Below are 17,133 nucleotides of genomic sequence, written 5' to 3'. Positions count from 1 at the left end.
GAACAATGCCGACCAGAGGCACCGTGGGTGCGGGCTTAAGTCGGCTCCTTCTGAGTGTCCTCTCCTTCAGACATCTTTATGATTAACTTGCTTTTATAGATTCATTCTCTGGAATCTTTAAAGCCAAGTCTCCCGGGGTTGTTCTTAAGTTACTATTTGTTTTTAATGAATCCTGTAGTTATCAATTAATGCCTTGGTTCCTGCTGTTAATGCAGAGCAAGAAAAATAATAGCTGATATTTCAGCTCTTACTTTTCCGCCTTTGGAAAATACAGATTAACAGTACGACATGAGTTATGCCCCCTGGAGTGGTGTCGTATGGTGGCCCTCCGCTTAGTCGACTTGGGAGGGATGGGTTGGTAAATAGTGAAGATCACTTTGTTTTCTTCACAGTTGGGGCTGAGCCTGCATGTTTTTCATCCAGTGTTTTCCTTGGCACCCGCTCTACTTCCTATACACACATTTCAGTCCTGAGTGTATATGCGCGTATGTTGGTGAATTATATTTCTCAGCATGGATCATGGTGGGCCCGAGGGAGACAACCTTCTGTGTGCTGCTTTTCTGTGTGTCCTCTGTCACTGCCAGTAAAATGCCATCTGGGGACAAGAGGCCAAAGCCCCAGGTCCCAGTCCCTGGTCTGCTATCACCTCAGGCCATGATATCGGGCAAGGGACTCTCTCTCCCGTGTGGGCCTTAAGCTTCCCCTTCTGCGAGATGATCTGTAGGTCCCTTCCAGCTCTGCAATTTTCCAGGATTTTCTGAAAGATGCTTTTGGACTTTGAAAGCACAGCGTGCTAGGGAGATCTTGGTTTTGAAGTTTTCCTTTTGAGGATTGCCTTCATTTATTGGGCATCTTGTTGCTGAAACATACCATCAAGAAAGAACAGACTGAAGTTCCCTTTCCTTCCGAAAATGTGATGCTTAAATACAATTCAGTTTCCTGGAGCAGACACAGAGGAGTAGAAGTGGATAGGGTTTCTCCTGTCTTTGAGCAGTCCCAGAGGAGGCTGTAAATAGCAGGACATCCCTTCAACCAGATGGGCCTCTGAGCCTGGAAAGCCAGGCAGCCACAGAGAATAGAGAAATCCGTGACAGAAATGAGGAAAAGCTGTCTGCTGTGATGTTGGTTTATTCTCGCAGCTGAACATAGTTGGCCTGGAGGCCAGGGAGAAGAGGGAGATTAACCCCGGGCTGTCTGGCTGTGACGTTCCAAGTCACAGTCCGATCTGATGAGAAAATGGCCCAGTGAGCTGACTTTGGACGCGGTACCTTCTTGAGAGCAGAGCCAGGCGCAGGGGACATTGGGACAGGGGAGGCTTAGCTGGCACTCAACAACCGCCCCCCCCCCCCGGCTTTGGTGGCTTTGCCTCATTTTTCCTGGTGCTACGAACAGCTTCAGGTACCCAGGTTTCTTGCTGCGCCCCAGAGCCCTTCCCACACGCCTGCCTACCTTGGCTGGTCTTGATTTATCCAGTGACACTCTTGATCTCAAATGTTTTCCTTCTCCCTTCCTTTTACCATTAATCTTATTAAAATTTTACTGGCGGGATAGCATAGTGAGGTAAAAGGAGTCATGGCCTTTGCACTCAGTCTTGGATGGTGCTCTATCATGAGCTTTTGCTCATAACACTGGGGACTTGGGTGAGTTACTTGATTTCCCTCAGCCTCAGTTTTCTCACCTGTGAGATGGGTACAGTCATACATAACATAAAGAGTAGTTTCCTCTCATCCTTGGTTTTGTTTTCTGCACTTTCAGTTACCTGCAGCCAACGGTGGTTTGGAAGCAGGTGATCCTCCTGAAGAATTAACAGAAAGTCAAAAATAGTCTACCACTGGGTAAAAATGCCTGTGTCATGCCCTCTCTTCATCTCATCACAGGCATTTTATCATCTGACATCATCACAAGAAAGGTGGGTACAGGACAATAAGATATTTTGAGAGAGAGACCACATTCACATAACTTTTACTACAGTGTATTGTCATAGCTGTTCTATTATATTATAGTTAATCTCTTACTGTGACTAATTTATTTTTTATTTTTTTAAAGATTTATTTATTTGAAAGAGAGAGAGAGAGCACGAGCACACAGGGAGCGGGAGAGGGAGAGGGAGGGAGAGAATCTCAAAGCAGACTCCCTGCTGAGCCCAATGCAGGGCTCAATCTCATGACCCTGAGATCATGACCTGAGCTGAAATCAAGAGTCTGACGCTTAACCGACTGAGTCACTGAGGTGCCCCTACTGTGCCTAATTTATAAATTAACTTTTATCATGGCTATGTATATATAGAGAAAAACATAGTATATATAGAGTTTGGTACCTACTGGTTTCAGGCACCTGTTGGGGGTCTTGGGACATATCCCTCGCAGATAAGGGGGGGTGGCTACTGTGGCATTATTGAGAGAATTAGATGAGATGTGAAGGTTACCTCAAAAAGAAAGCCACCACAAGAAATGTTATTTCTTCCTTCTTGTCCCATCTTATACTTCCTGTGTGTTAGAATCTGGGGAATTTAAAAAATATTCGGGTGCTTCAGATCCACCCCATCTCCCGGTGGGAATCAGTACTCTTTAAAAGCTCCTCAGGTGACTGTTGCAACCCGAGTTAAGACCCACTGCCCTCAGGCATTGCTGATTAAGAGTTTGTGCCCCGTGCCCAGTGCTGCTTCTATTCCCATCCCATTGGACCTGACTCCCAAAGTCAGTTTATCTTCTGTCTTTTAATCTGACAAACAGCAGGTGATTAATCAAGGTTTGTGCGCTGGATCCCTCCCTGAGTCCTGGATATTTGTTTTCATTGGCACCTTGACAGGAGTAGGGTCATATTCTTTTCTGGGACTAAGGGGAGGGCAAGGGTGGATATTTACTGAAATGCTGTGGCAGAGATGGTAGGCTGAAATGAGACATTCTCTGGGACGTTGGCTGAGAATCTGAGGGGCCAGGTTGGACCAGTGAACCAGCTGGGCAGACTTCCTGTCTTCCTTCAGCAATGCTGAAGCAGGAAGCAGGCAGCCAGCCCAGGACACACTTGGTGAATTTAGAAATAAGGGGGTTGGGTCAGGATGTGCCTGACCATGTGGTGTGGCCTGGGAAGGGAGGCAGGTGTTTATGACTGACAATGGCTTTCTGAGTTAGTGCTTCTTCCTCCCAGTTACATCTTGCAGGAGGACTTCAACCTGTATACTCTTGACCCACCCAGAGGTCATCTAAAGATAATTTCCATACAGCCCAAAGCTTCCTGCATCTCTCTGCTTGGGGGGGTTCTCTGGCCATGGGAGCTCTGCCCTCACCTGGTGGCAGGCTGGAAGTATTGGGAAATTAATGGTTTGGGTGCTGCCTTCACATGGAGGAATGTCAGTGGGTGGATGAACCCTCCAGCTTCCCTGCCCTTTGGTGGGGCAGCCCTGAGGCATGTTCTGCACAGTTTCTCAGAGGGTCTCCTGTGGGACAGAGCCCCAGATGCCACAGTGACAGCACTCTCATTGTGAACCCTTTGCTGGCTTTCCTCCCTTCCCTGTCTCACTTCCCTTCTGGAGTCTTCATGGATGGAGAGGAAGGAAATCATGGTAAGGGTGGTGCTTCCAATCTGCAGGTTGTGACCCATGAGGGAGTTGTGACATCCATTTCTACATATTGAGTGTGCTACACATTGTAAGGGGACACACTGTTATATGAAAATTTCATTTCAATTGTGTGTGAATATATTCACGTTCTTGTGAAATATATTTCTCAATATGGATCATGGTTAAAAATTTTGAAAACATTGCCAACGTGGGCCTCTGTGGTTTTTATCTTCCGAGGATCCATTCTTCCTTTTTCCTGCAGTAATAGCCCTGCTATTCATGTAACTACCTCTCAAAAAGGAAAGGGGACTGTGCCCCTAATTGGACATAGTCTTGGTGGGACCATCAATCAAGGTGTTGCATCATTCCTTGGGCAAAAGATGGTGTCATGACCCATGACAGGTCAGTGAGATGATTGATCCAGGGAATTTGAATCTAGAGAGGACACACGAAAGGGCTAAAAATAGTTAAAGATGCTTCATTCGAAGGGGATGGATGTCCGGACATTAACATCTATATGTTTCCTGCTACCTAGATCTCTGAACTTCCTTAATTTTTTTTTTCCCTTGTAAGATTCGGTGGTTGAGCTGTTGGGTTGGTTCTGTGAAATACCTGTGGATTACTCCCTTCCTTCTTTCCTTCCTTCCTTCCCTTCCCTTCCTTCTTTCCTTTCCCTCTCTTTCTTTCTTTCTTTCTTTCTTTCTTTCTTTCTTTCTTTCTTTCTTTCTTTCTTTCTTTCTTTCTTTCTTTCTCTCTCTCTCTCTCTCTCTCCCCCTCCCCCCCCCTTAGGCAGGTAGAGCTGTCTTCTGTTGCTAGAAAGCAAAGAACCCTCCCACACCTGAGGACTTTGGAATTAGCTGAGCCTAACTCTACTGTCACTTGCCTGTGTGGCTGGAAAATTACTTCTCTAAGCTTCAGGTTCCTCTCTTGTAAAATGAGGATAGTAACGCCAGATTGGAGGATATAGAGGATGTTTATATGGCCATTGGCCCTAGACCTTCAATTAATGGCAGCCACTATTGTGAACCAAATTTTAATCATCTCTCCTTTACTAGTCATGACTTTCCACTTATTAAATATCTGCAGAGTGGATGAATGAATCCATATGACAAGGTAGATTTTCACAACTAAAACCCATAGCTGAATTTCTTTAAGGAGTTACAACCCCTTGGGTATTAAACATGTGAGTTATTGTTCAAAAACTTAATATGAGGAAAATCTCTGAGACCTGGGGTTAGGTCTAACTAAGGACAACAAAAGCAAAGTCCATAAAAGGAAAATTTATAAATTGAACATTATAAAAATTGAAAACTTCTGCTCTGTGAAAGACAATGTATAAGAGTAAAAAGACAGCCTAGAGACTAGGAGAAAATATTATACAAATCACATATCCAACAAAGGACTTGTATTTAGGATATATAAGACCTTAAAAACACACAACCTAATTTAAAAATGGGCGAAACACTTGAACAGACATATGACCAAAGAGGACATATGGAGGGCAGAGAAGCACATTAAAAGATGTTCAACATCATTAGGCATTAGGGAAAAGCAAATTAAAGCCATAATGAGATCCAATTACATACCTATCATAATGGCTAAAATAAAAATACTGACAATATCAAGTGCTGAGAAGGATGCAGAGCAACTGGTACTCTCCCACATTGCTGATGGGAATAAAACATGGCTCAACTACTCTGGAAGACAATTTGGTGTTTCTTATAAAATTAAACATACAGTTACCACATGGCCTAGCAATCCCACTCCTGAGAAATGAAATGAAAACTCATGTTCACACAAAACCTGTCTGCATATTTACAGCAGCTCTGATCATAATCATCCCAATCTGGAAGCAATTCCAATGTCATTCAGCAGCTAAATGTGTATACAAACCGTGGTCTATCCGTACAGTGTGCTAAAATTCAGTAATAAAGAGGAAGAACCTAAGAGGGATCATGCTGAGTGAAAAAAACCCATCTCAAAAGGTTACCTACTGTATGATTCCATTTGTACAGGGGATTAGGGGAGGATGGAAGGTTTGGCAGTAAAGAGAGAGCACCAAGGAGTTTTTTGGGGGTGATGGAACTGCTCCATATCCTGATTATGGTGGTAGTTACATGTGATTACATGAATCTATACGTGTGTTAAAATGCATAGAACTGTAAACAAAAAAGATCAACCTTCTGGTATGATAGTTAAAAAGCCCTTTGCATCATGTAGATTGAGGTTGTATTCATTTGGATATTTTCATATCCTGTAGATCTACTCCATCCAATACAGTAGCCACTAGTCACATATGCTAGTCCCAGTTGAGGCGTGGATAAGTATCAAGTGCACATCAGATTTTGAAGACTTAGTACCAAAAAAAAAAAGAAAAAAGACATGCATAAAAAATAAATTTTTTATGTTGATTACATGTGGAAATAGTACTATTTTGGAAAGATTTGGTTAAATAAAATTTATTATTCATTAATTTCACCTCTTTCTTTTTACCTTTAAAAATGTGGTTACTTGACAGTTATAATTACGATATGTAGCTTGGGTTATATTTTTATTAGGCAGTGCTGCTCTGGATAACATAATCAGGGAGGAATGGGGAGGTCTGGATTTTTCTCTCTTCATCTGGATTGGCAGGTGTAGGATTGCCCTACTCAGGGCTGAACAAGACTCACCCAGGCTCCTGCATTTGGGGTCCTGCTCACTCCCTCCCAGTCTGTCTGAGAGGTGAAGGCCTCTCTCCACATCCCCTTCATTTCCTGTCTGTCTGGCTTCTGCTAAGCTTTGGAGGAGAAGCAGGTGAGGCCAAGGTGAGACGGGGTTTATCAGAGGTGGGGGTCAAGTGATGGGTCAGATGCTGGAGAACATCCGGCTTTTGTTAGACTTGAGTTTGAATTCCATTTTAGCCACTAGTTAGCTGTGCAGCCCTTGATCTATCTTAGCCCCGGTTTCCTCCTGTGTAGGAGAGAAAAATCGTTCCCGGAGGGGTTTCCCCTCCCACAAGGGCTGTGGCGAGGGCGGACAGGAGAGAGCGTGGAATGCACCCAGAAGGCCTTCAGATGGTGGTCACTTTGCTTCTGCTTCTCTCCCACCTCGGGCTCTGGTCTCCCTCCCTCCCTCTCCCCCTCCCCCTCCCCCTCAGTGGAACCCCGCAGCACTCTGCCCAACTTTTCTCCCTGATTCAGCACTGAGAAATGCCAAGGCAAGCGTTCCCATGAAGCTGCTTGTCAGCAAACACCCACTCCTGCCTCCGCTCTCCCCTATGTGTCAGTGACGGGTTTGGACTCCACACGAGGCCCGGGGCCCTGCCAGCTCCAGGGCTGACTCACACCCACCCCGCTGCACAGAGACTTCAGGGCTGACTCCCGACCTGTGAGATTAGAAATTGGAGCCTCCCGAACACTGCAACAATCCAGGGGAGGGAGAAGCCCTTCAACTGTCTACAGGCGTTCCTGCCATATCCCTGGGTTCAGTTTCGAAGGCATAAAAGCTTTGGTTTCGAACATTTGTGCATCGTCTGTCTTTTTCACATTTTCTCCTTTTGCCTTGCGTTTTTCACTTTTTCTCCTTTGCCTTGCCTTTTTCACTTTTTCTCCTTTTCACTTTTTCTCCTTTGCCTAACTAGCTGCTACTAGTTAGTCTCGTTGCATGCATCCGACTGCTCAGTGTTGGCATCACCTGGTAGGTAGGTATGGTGGAGCCTTATTGGCTGCATAGATTTTTATCAAAGGAGCTTTATTAAGTACCTGTTTGGGCTGGCACTATATGAGGCTCTGCGGAAGGGAAGTCAGACGGACAAGAGGTCTCTTGGGGCTCGCACACGCAGTGCTCGTGGTTGCTACCTGGTAAGGCTGTCCTGATCACCAGGACTTTAAGAGCTGCAAGGTGGTTCTGTCGGATCCCAAGGTCAGAGGGCTGTGTGGCTTGAGGACCTCAGAATTAGACCATCAAGAGAGAGGCCCTGTTTGGTGTTAGGGGGCGTATGGTATGGTGGTCTAACACTTGGCATCTGGCAGCCGTGGGTTGACATCTGGACTCTTCCACTGAGGAGCCCCCTGGCTGCAGAGCCTGATCTACTTAGGCCTTGGTGTCTTGGCTGATCCCTGGGGTCACAATACCAGTCTCACAGCTCATGGTGAGAATGGGACACCTGCCCTTTATTGAGCTGCTGCTATGTGCTATGTACTGCGCTAAGTACTTTCCAGGGTTTGGGCCTCTGACTGTGTGCAAGACACTATGTTAGATTTGGGGATAAAAATGAGTAAGAGGCTTTTCCCCCTGCACTTTTGAAGAAATTATTGTGGGTCAGTGTGGCTAGAGCAGGCTTGCAGGAGGTTGCTGACCTTAAGGTAATGTATCTGGCAGGATAAATCAGGTGATGGTGCAGAAATAGCAACAACAAATTTCTGCGGCTTAAAAAAATCAAGATTTCTTTCTCATTCATGCTATTGGTCCATCGTGGGTCAGCTAGTGGCTCTGCTCCCCCTAATTTCACTCTGAACCAGACAGATGGAACAGCCGCAGGTTGGAACATTGCTGGTTCTTGTGGCAGAGGAAACAGATCTGAAATTGGGAGGGTCTCACACCAGCAGTCAGATTCTCCACTCATGGGCCAGACTTTTAATAGGGTCACATCCAACCACAGGGGCAGGGCAAGAAGTAAAATTCCACTAGGTACCCAGAAGGCAAAGAGCTGGAATTATTTGGTGAGCAGGTGAATAACTACTCCAGCTGGGCAGGCTCCAAAGGATGGGAAGAAATCAGGTGAATATTGGCCGGGTGGGTTTGGTGGGGAGAGTAGAAGGATGAAGAAGATGAATTGGGGCCTTAAAGAGATGGAGGCTGGTAGGAGGAGTGGGGGGATGGGAAGCCATGGGAGAGACAGGAGGCAGAAATGTGCCAGGCACTGGGGGGAGGAATAGTGAGTCTGCCAGTCTGGCTGGAAGAATTTAATACAACAGTTTATTTATCGAATACTGACTTAGCTCCTATTGTGTATTACGTGCTGGGGATGCAAAGAAGGCAAAGCATGGTGCCTACCTTTGAAGAGCCTACAGTCCAGCAGGAGAGCTAGATTTTGTACATAGAACAAAGGGAATCAAAATATAAGAATAGCCAATGCTTATGCTTGCGAGGTACTCTTCCAGGATCTGTAACCTATTTGAACTCACATAATCATCATTGTAGCTTAACGAGGTAGATGCTATGATGATTCCCATTTTATGGGTGAGAAAACTGAGGCATGGGATGGCTAATGGATAGCAGAGGTGGGCTTCAAATCCAGGCACTCTCTCAGTCCAGTTTCCGTGCCCTTAATCCTAAAGCTTCACTCTCCTGTTTTTTGTTTGATAACTTGTGAGTTGGGGCTGTGCCTGTAATCTTGGATGGCAAGTAGTTTTTGCCTGGCGATCCAGAATGATAGATTGTTATTGGCTGCTTGGAGCTCTGTGTTGGGAAGGTTTCCAAGACCAAGCTGGGACTCAGGGAGGAGAGAATGATGTGATTAATTAGTAATGCCTGCCATGGCATGAGAGGTGGTATTGTCAGCACAATACACTTGGTAACCCTGGTCTATTTAATGCCTAGAGCAAAGTGGATTTCATCAGTTTATTAACAAATAGAATCAAAACCAAACAACTAATTCATTGACTGTTTGCCTCACTTTTCAATCTGTTTTCTTACTTCAAGGCTCCATCACGTTTATGGCAGCCTAGGTATTCCTTGTTGAAACAGGGAGCTTTCCTTCCTGGAGATGAATGTTTAAAATATCAAAACTGTAACCCCTCAGGCAAACGTAACACCTTAATTGTCAAAACAACAAAAATATCAGCCATGGCCCATGTTCAATGCATTGCTCCCCTGGTGGGGTCATCGGCTGGGACGGCATGGCCGTGATGATAATTAAAAAAGGATTCTAATCGCTGAACCTGATTGCTGTGCAAGGAAGAATCCATCAGCTAACTTGGGGAATTCAGCCATGAGAAAACCCAGCTGTAGCGTGGACCATTAGTGGAATTTCCTGCCTGGAGGTGTTGTGAGGCTGTCTCCCCGCACCCCCAGCCCCTGTATCTCTTCTTGACTTTTCTTTCCTGGGTACCACTTCTATCTGTGCCCAGACTTTCACTTCTTTCATATTATTTCCTGTACATTCCTAGGAATGGATCCCCAGTCCAGTTGCATGGAGATATAGATAGAACTCAGAGCTCAGATGATAAATAGGTTTCTTCTCCTGGGTCAGTTCTGATCAATTGCTTGTGGCTACCGAAATGCTGAGTTGAGAGGGTTTGCAATAGATGCAGCCTGAAAGCCTACAGGGATTTATTAGTGATGTCTGCTCCAAGCGTGGGCTAGGGACAATAATTTGTGTAGGCTTCCACTGGCTCTGCCAAGATGGAAAGCCTGCACTCTTCCTACAGCTGTGATGTTAGTGAATGAGCTTGTGGTTTGGTCCGAGGAGGTGCTAGTTCAAGTCCTATCTCTTTTCTTTCAGGGTGAATCTTGGATATGTCACTTACCTTCTCTCAGTCTTAATAAAACTTGAGTAAAAATAATCCTTCTTATAGAGTGGTTCTGTAAGTATTGTAGGGATGATGTACATTCGTTCAACACATATTTGTTAAGCACCGTGGGAAGTGCTGGAGGTACAACGGGGGATGCCCTGTGGATTGGTTCCTGCCCACACACAGCTTACTGTCTGGTGGGGATATATTTGCTTTCTGTTGCTGTAACAGATTACAACAAATTTAGAGGCTTTAAACAATATACATTTTTCTATCACACTTTCTGTGGGGCAGGGGTCTGGGCACAGCTTAGCTGGCTCCTCTGCTCATGGTCTTATAAGGTTGGACTCAAGATGTCCACTGAGTGGTGTTCTGATTTGGAAGCTTGACTGGGGAAAAATCGCCTTCCAAGCTCATTGAGCTTGCTGGAAGAGTTTGATTTCTTACCACGGTAAGACTGTAGGCCTTGGTTTTGGCTGGCTGTCTGCTGGATTCCATCAGGCTATAGAACATTGTCTCCCTGTACCCCCAGCCCCCATCTCTTTTCTTGACTTTTCTTTCCCGGGTACCACTTCTAGAAGCTACCTGTAGAAACTACCCATGGCAACTAGAGGCCTCTTGTAGGCTCCCTGGCCATATGGGCTTCTTCAACACAGCCAGTTACTTCGAGTCAGAAAGCAGAGTCTCCTGCTCCAGTCTGCTGGAACGGAGTATTATGTAACCCAACATAACCATAGGGGTGACATCTGGTCACCTTGCTGTATTCTATTGATTAGGAGAAAGTCACAGGTCCTACCTATATTCAAGGGGAGGGGATTATACCAAGGCCTGGGCAACAGGAAGTAGGAGTCATTGGGGGTCACTTTGGGGTCTCTCACTGCAGAGACATGCAAACAAGAGCTTGTTTATAAGAGAGTATCTATCTATCTATCTATCTATCTATCTATCTATCTATCTATCTAAGGGAGACATTTACACAAGAATAACAATGGTGTTGTAAATGCTATAACAAGGGAGATTCAGAGTATAAGAAAGCACATATGGGGGCACTCAAACAGTTTCAGGGTCATCAGGACTTCCTGGAGGAAGGATTTTTTAAGCTAAGACCCAAAGGATGACTAGGGTTAGCCATATCATAGGATACTATCCAGATGCTACTTCTTTTCATGACCGCGTGCCACCCAGAACCGGAACACATCTTCAGATAAAGTCTTTCCAGTGCTTATAGTGAGACCCTTTCCGTACTTGCTCTGGGATCTTTTCTTTGTTAATGTACCCCACAGAAAATCAGTTCCTGGGATCAAGTTTTACAAGATGACAAGGAGATGAATACCAGGCTGAGAGTGTGATGGTGGGACAGGAATGGGATTCTAGGGATTCTCTGTCCAGCTAGTGTCAGTTCCCACTGATTCTCCCTTGGAAGGAAGGGAAGCTGATGAAGGTTCTAAGACAGAATGAGGAAACCACTATCTGTTTCAAATTGGGCCAATGGTTCAGGAACCTATGGCCTCACCAAAGCTTTTCCCATTCCATATAGATCTGTTGAGAAATAACGAGAGCATTGACAGTTGCCGTCCAAAGTCATGTCCCAATTTGTTAAGCTTTTAATAGGCCTTACTGGCTGTTATTGAGAATAATGCATCATAGTTTTGAATACTTGCTATGTGACAGGCACCCGCTAAGCCGTAAGTGCTTGAGCTGCATTATCTATCTCAAGAAGAAGCTTCCAGGACGCCTAGGTGGCTCAGTCAGTTAAGAGTCTGCTTCAGCTCAGGTCATGATCCCAGGGTCCTAGGATCGAGCCCTGCATTGGGCTCCTTGCTCAAGGTGGACTCTACTTCTGCACCTCCCTTCCCCTGCCCCTCCCCTACCCCTCCCCCCTCATGCACATGGGCTCTCTCGCTCTCATAAATAAATAAAATCTTTATTAAAAAAAAAGAAGCTTCCTCCATGTCTTCTAACACATGAAATGCTGGTGGGAAGATTGTCTTCCCTTTTCCTTGCTGCCTATTAAAGCTCTCCTCATCCTGCACGCTCCATCTCAAGTCCTACCTCTTCTAAGGAACTGGCCATGAGCACTCCAGTGCTTATCATCCCTCACCAAGCTGATCACCCCATCAGCCTGGTCTTCCATCACTTGTAACAAGAAGCATAGCATTTTGGTGCTCTGACTCACCTGTCCCTTTCTAGCTGCACTTCGACCTTATGATCTATCCCCCAGATAGTCTGACCACAATCAGCCTGGTCTCTCTGCCTGCAATTCCTGCCTGCTTCTGCTCCATCCTGGGCAGTGCAGACAGACTGGATCTTCTCAAGTTCAGACTTGCATGTGTCACTTTATCACTCAAAAACTTGCAGTACCGGACTGTGCACACCACTCCCGGGGAGTAGGGCTCAGCGCAGCGCAGTGCAGCTCAGCAGATGGGATCCAAGAGGGGAAGGGTGGGCTTCTCGAGAGGGTGGCAGCGGCAGCACCATGGAGAACGAATTTACGTATGATGATGATCAGAACACTAGTGAATGGCTTCTGCGCCACACCGAGCACAAACCTCAAGTGGCAGTCATCTGTGGTTCTGAGTTAGGAAATCTGACCGATAAATTAACTGAGGCCCAGAGCTTTGACTACAGTGAGATACCAAACTTTCTCCAAAAGACATTGCCGGGTCATGCTGGTTGACTGGTGTCTGGGTTCCTGAATGGCAGAGCCTGTGTGATGGTGCAGGGCAGGTTCCCCATGCATGAAGGCTACTCGTGCTCGAAGGTGACATTCCCAGTGAGGATTTTCTTCCTTATGGGTGTGGACACCCTAGTGGTCACCAGTGCAGCTGGAAGACTCAACCCCGAGTTTGAGGTTGGAGATAATCATGCTGATGCATGGTCACATCAGCCTACTTGGCTTCAGTGGTTTGGACCCTCTTAGAGGGTCCGATGTTGAAAGGTTTGGAGTTCGTGTCCCTGCCATGTCCAATGCCTCTGACCAGGATATGAGGCGGAAGGCTCACAGTGCCTGGAAACAGATGGGGGAGCAGAGAGAGCGAAAGGAAGGTACCTGTGTGATGGGGGCAGGCCCCCCTTTTGAGGCTAGGGGCAGATGCTGTTGGCATGAGCGCAGTACCAGAAGTTGTAGTTGGCAAGGCACTGTGGACTTTGAGTCTTTGGCTTCTCCCTCATCACTAACAAAGTCGTCCTGGATTATGACACCAAGGAGAAGGTCAATCATGAGGAAGTACTAGAGGCTGGGAAACAAGCTGCCCAGAAATTAGAACAGTTTATCTCTCTTCTTAATGACCAGTATTCCACCGCCTGCCAAAGCCAGCTAACCAGCCCTGGAGTGGTCTGGCCTCTCCCTAATGGGATCCAGGTAGCTACTACCTACTTTGGCCCCTTGCTGGCGTCACGTGCCTCTGCCCTTAAGTCGTAGGAGAAGGGAAAGGAAGATCCCTCTCCTTCACCTTCCCTATTTCTCCCACCAGACCCTTGCGCACTGCCTCTTCTTGTGCTCAGTTGTCTCAGAGCAGTTATCACCCCCTGTTCTTCCCCCAGAGCTAGAGCCCAAGCCCTGCTGTGTATATGCCCCGGGTGTGACTTGGGCTGTTGAACTTGGCACAGTAACTACTGCTATCCTTTTGATATAATGCTTTCACATTCCTGGGGACTCAGTTCTGCCTCCTCCAAAGCACTAGAGCCCACACAAGGGCCAGCCCAGTCCAATACCTCTGGGACTTTAGTATTACCATATTTTGAGAATAAAAAGAAAGATGGAGGAAAAAAAACCCCAAACAAAAAACTTCCAGAGCCTAATCTTTAATTCACACCAATTTCTTTTTTTCTTCACCCCCCCACCTTATTTTAGTAATCTCTACACCCAATTGTGGGGCTTGAACTCATGATCCTGAGATCAAGAGTCACATGCTCTACCGACTGAGCCAGCCCAGGTGTCCTTAATCCACACCAATTTCACTCCCAGCAATTTATCCCAGACATATTGACCTACATGTGAAATGATGGCCGCCACACATACCGAGGGCTGGCTCACTGGCGGTAGCAGTGGATCGGAAGCAGCCTGCACACTCATCAATAAGGGCTTGGTTAATAAGATCTGGTACATTTGTAACTGTGGTTTTTAAGCCTGGTTGCACATTCAGGTCACCTGGGTGTGGTATATTAGGATGATCTCAAATTTTCTGCCACTTCTATTGAGAGGTAGAGTCTAATTCCCCTTCTCTTAAATAGGAATAGTCTCTTGTTTAGAGACTTGCTTGACCAATAGAAGGAGATCAAATAGATAGTCTGAGACCTCCAAGGCTGAGTTATAAGAAGCTTTGTAGCTTCTGTATTGGCCTCTCGGAACTTAAGCTCTGGGGTGAGCCCGCTGCTATGTAAGAAGTCTGACGATCCTGAGGCCACCATACTGTGAAGAGACCCAAGTTAGCTTCATGAAGGGGGATGGGTTGGAGGGAAAGAGAGAGAGAGAGAGAGTACTTTATTCAGCCCCAGCCCAGGCCCTAGGCATATGAGTCGGGAAGCATTTTTGCATATTTCAGCCTCTGCAAATACGATGTGGACAGTAACCAAGGATTCCAGCTGATGTCCGAATCAAAGCCCCTGATCCATGGCTCCAATCAAACCATTCCTGCCATCTCCCAGCCATCCAGACCACCCCACCGAGCCCCCCCCCCACCCCCAGTCACTGTGGAGCAGAGACAAGCTGTCCCCACGGTGTCCTGCCAGAATTCTTGGCCCTCCAAATTGTGAACATAATAAAATGGTCATTGTTTTATGCTTCTTAACTTCTGAGGCAGTTTATTGCAGAGAGCGGATAGCTGGAACTCCTGGGGATCTTTCAAAATCTCCCCAGGCCATTCTAATGAACAAGCATGTTGAGAATCACTGGTCTATACAATTAAATGCTATCTATCCATTTGAAATGAATAAAGAAGCTCTCTTTGGGGTCACCTGGCTGGCTCAGTCGGTGGAGCATGTGACTCTTGATCTCGGGGTTGTGCATTTGAGATTACTAAAAAAATTAATAAATAAACTTAAAAAAAAGAAGCTCTCTTTGTTCTGCTCTGGTATGATATCCAACTTATATTGTCAAGGGACAATTAGAAAGTTACTGGGACAATTTTTATACTATGCTACCATTTGTGTAGAAGAATTATGTAGGTATGGATTGCTTCTGGAATAATATATAAGAAAGTGGTAAGTAACATTTTTGGTCACAGAGAGGAAGACTGGATGGCTGGGGATCTGAAAAAAAATTTTTTATACCCTATGATAGCTTTCATATTTTAAAACATGTATATGTACCAATTTAATGGTAAAGAAATTCTGCCTGTCGCTTACCAAATCCTTTAGCCTGACCTGGCCTCAAACTTCATTTACAGGCTTATTGTGCACTCCTCTGATTTTACACTAAAAACTGGTTGTGTTAAGCAGAATAATGTCTCCCCCACCCCCCACCCCGCCCCGAGATGTCCTAATGCCTGGAACCTGTGAGGAAAACTTTGCAGATGTGACCCAGTTAAGTAGTTTGAGTTGAAGACATAATCCTGGATGATGTGAGGGGCCCAGGGTAATCACAGGAGTCCTTGTGAGTGAGAGAGGGAGACAGAAGTCAGAGAAGGAGAGCTGGGGAAGTGAGAGGTTGGAGTGATGTGGTTGCTGACTTTGAAGATGAAGCTAAGAGGGGCCCTGAGGCAGGGAATGCAGGAGCCTCTGGAAGCTGGAAAAGGCAAGGAAACCGATCCTTCCCTCCCCAGAGCCTCCAGAACCAACGCAGCCCTGGGAACACCGAGATTTTAGTCCAGCGAGACCCATTTCAGACTTGTGACCTCTAGAACTGCAAGATAATCAACTTATGTTGTTTTAAACCACCAAGTTTGTGGTAATTTGTAACAAAAGCCATAGGAAACTAACACACTGGTGTTTCTCCAGATGGTGTTCAAAGAAACAGGCCTTTTGAGGGAATACTAATGAAAACAATTAAAAAGTTCTCAAAAGTAAAAAAAAACCACAAGACAAACCCAACAGATTATTACAGTTTTTAATCAAGTTAAATGAAATATAATTTACACACAAAATGTACAGCAAAATATATGCATTTTTTAAAAGATTTCATTTATTTATTTGACAGAGGGAGAGAGAGAGCACAAGTAGGCAGACAGGCAGGCAGTGGGAGAGGGAGAAGCAGGCTCCCCGCCGAGCACAGAGCCCGATGTGGGGCTCGATCCCAGGACCCCGGGATCATGACCCGAGCCGAAGGCGGACGCTTAACCGACTGAGCCACCCAGGCGCCCCAAAATATATGCATTTTATGTGTACAGGTCAATGAGTTTGACATATATATACATCCACGTAATCTACCATCCCAATCAAGATATAGAACATGTCCATTACCTGACAAATGTTTCCTTGTGCCCTTTCCTCTCCCTGCAGCATGTCCCTTGTAACCACTGACTTGCTTTTTTCACTAGACAAATAATTTTTTTTTTAAAGATTTTATTTATTTATCTGACAGAGAGAGAGAGACACAGCGAGAGAGGGAAAACAAGCAGGGGGAATGGGAGAGGGAGAAGCAGGCTTCCTGCTGAGCAGGGAGCCTGATGCTGGACTCGATCCCAGGACCCTGGGATCATGAACTGAGCCGAAGGCAGATGCCCAGTGACTGAGCCACCCAGGCACCTGACAAATAATTTTTTTAAAGATTTTATTTATTTTTAGAGAGAGAGAGAGTAGGGGGAGGAGCAGAGCAGGAGGGAACGAGAATCTCAAGCAGGCTTGGCACTGAGCACGGAGCCCAAATGGGGGCTCGATCCCACGACCGCGAGATCATGACCTGAGCTGAAAACCAAGAGTCGGACGATTAACCGACTGAGCCACCCAGGTGCCCCTAGACAAATTATTTTTAACTGTGGGGTTTCACAGGATCTTTAATATGTTGAGACGGTTGTGAATGTCCAAGGAGACGTGCTGTGATGGGAGGTTGCATCTCTACGTTGTTTCTGACCGTGGGTCCTTTTGTTCTGCAGCATCTCACAGGATGCTTGAGAAATGCTTTCCTGCTCACCTGCTCAG

General features: G+C 45.9%; 1 pseudogene; it reads left to right on the top strand.

Moving 5' to 3' along the window:
* Positions 1-12,532: 12,532 nt before the first annotated feature.
* Positions 12,533-13,376, top strand: LOC116639450 (annotated as a pseudogene).
* The last annotated feature ends 3,757 nt before the right edge of the window (positions 13,377-17,133 follow it).

Source organism: Phoca vitulina, unplaced genomic scaffold (assembly GCF_004348235.1).
Source record: "Phoca vitulina isolate PV1807 unplaced genomic scaffold, GSC_HSeal_1.0 scaffold18, whole genome shotgun sequence".
Taxonomy (NCBI): Eukaryota; Metazoa; Chordata; class Mammalia; order Carnivora; family Phocidae; genus Phoca; species Phoca vitulina.
Note: the sequence above shows the minus strand (reverse complement) of the source record. Positions and strands in the feature narration are given on the sequence as shown.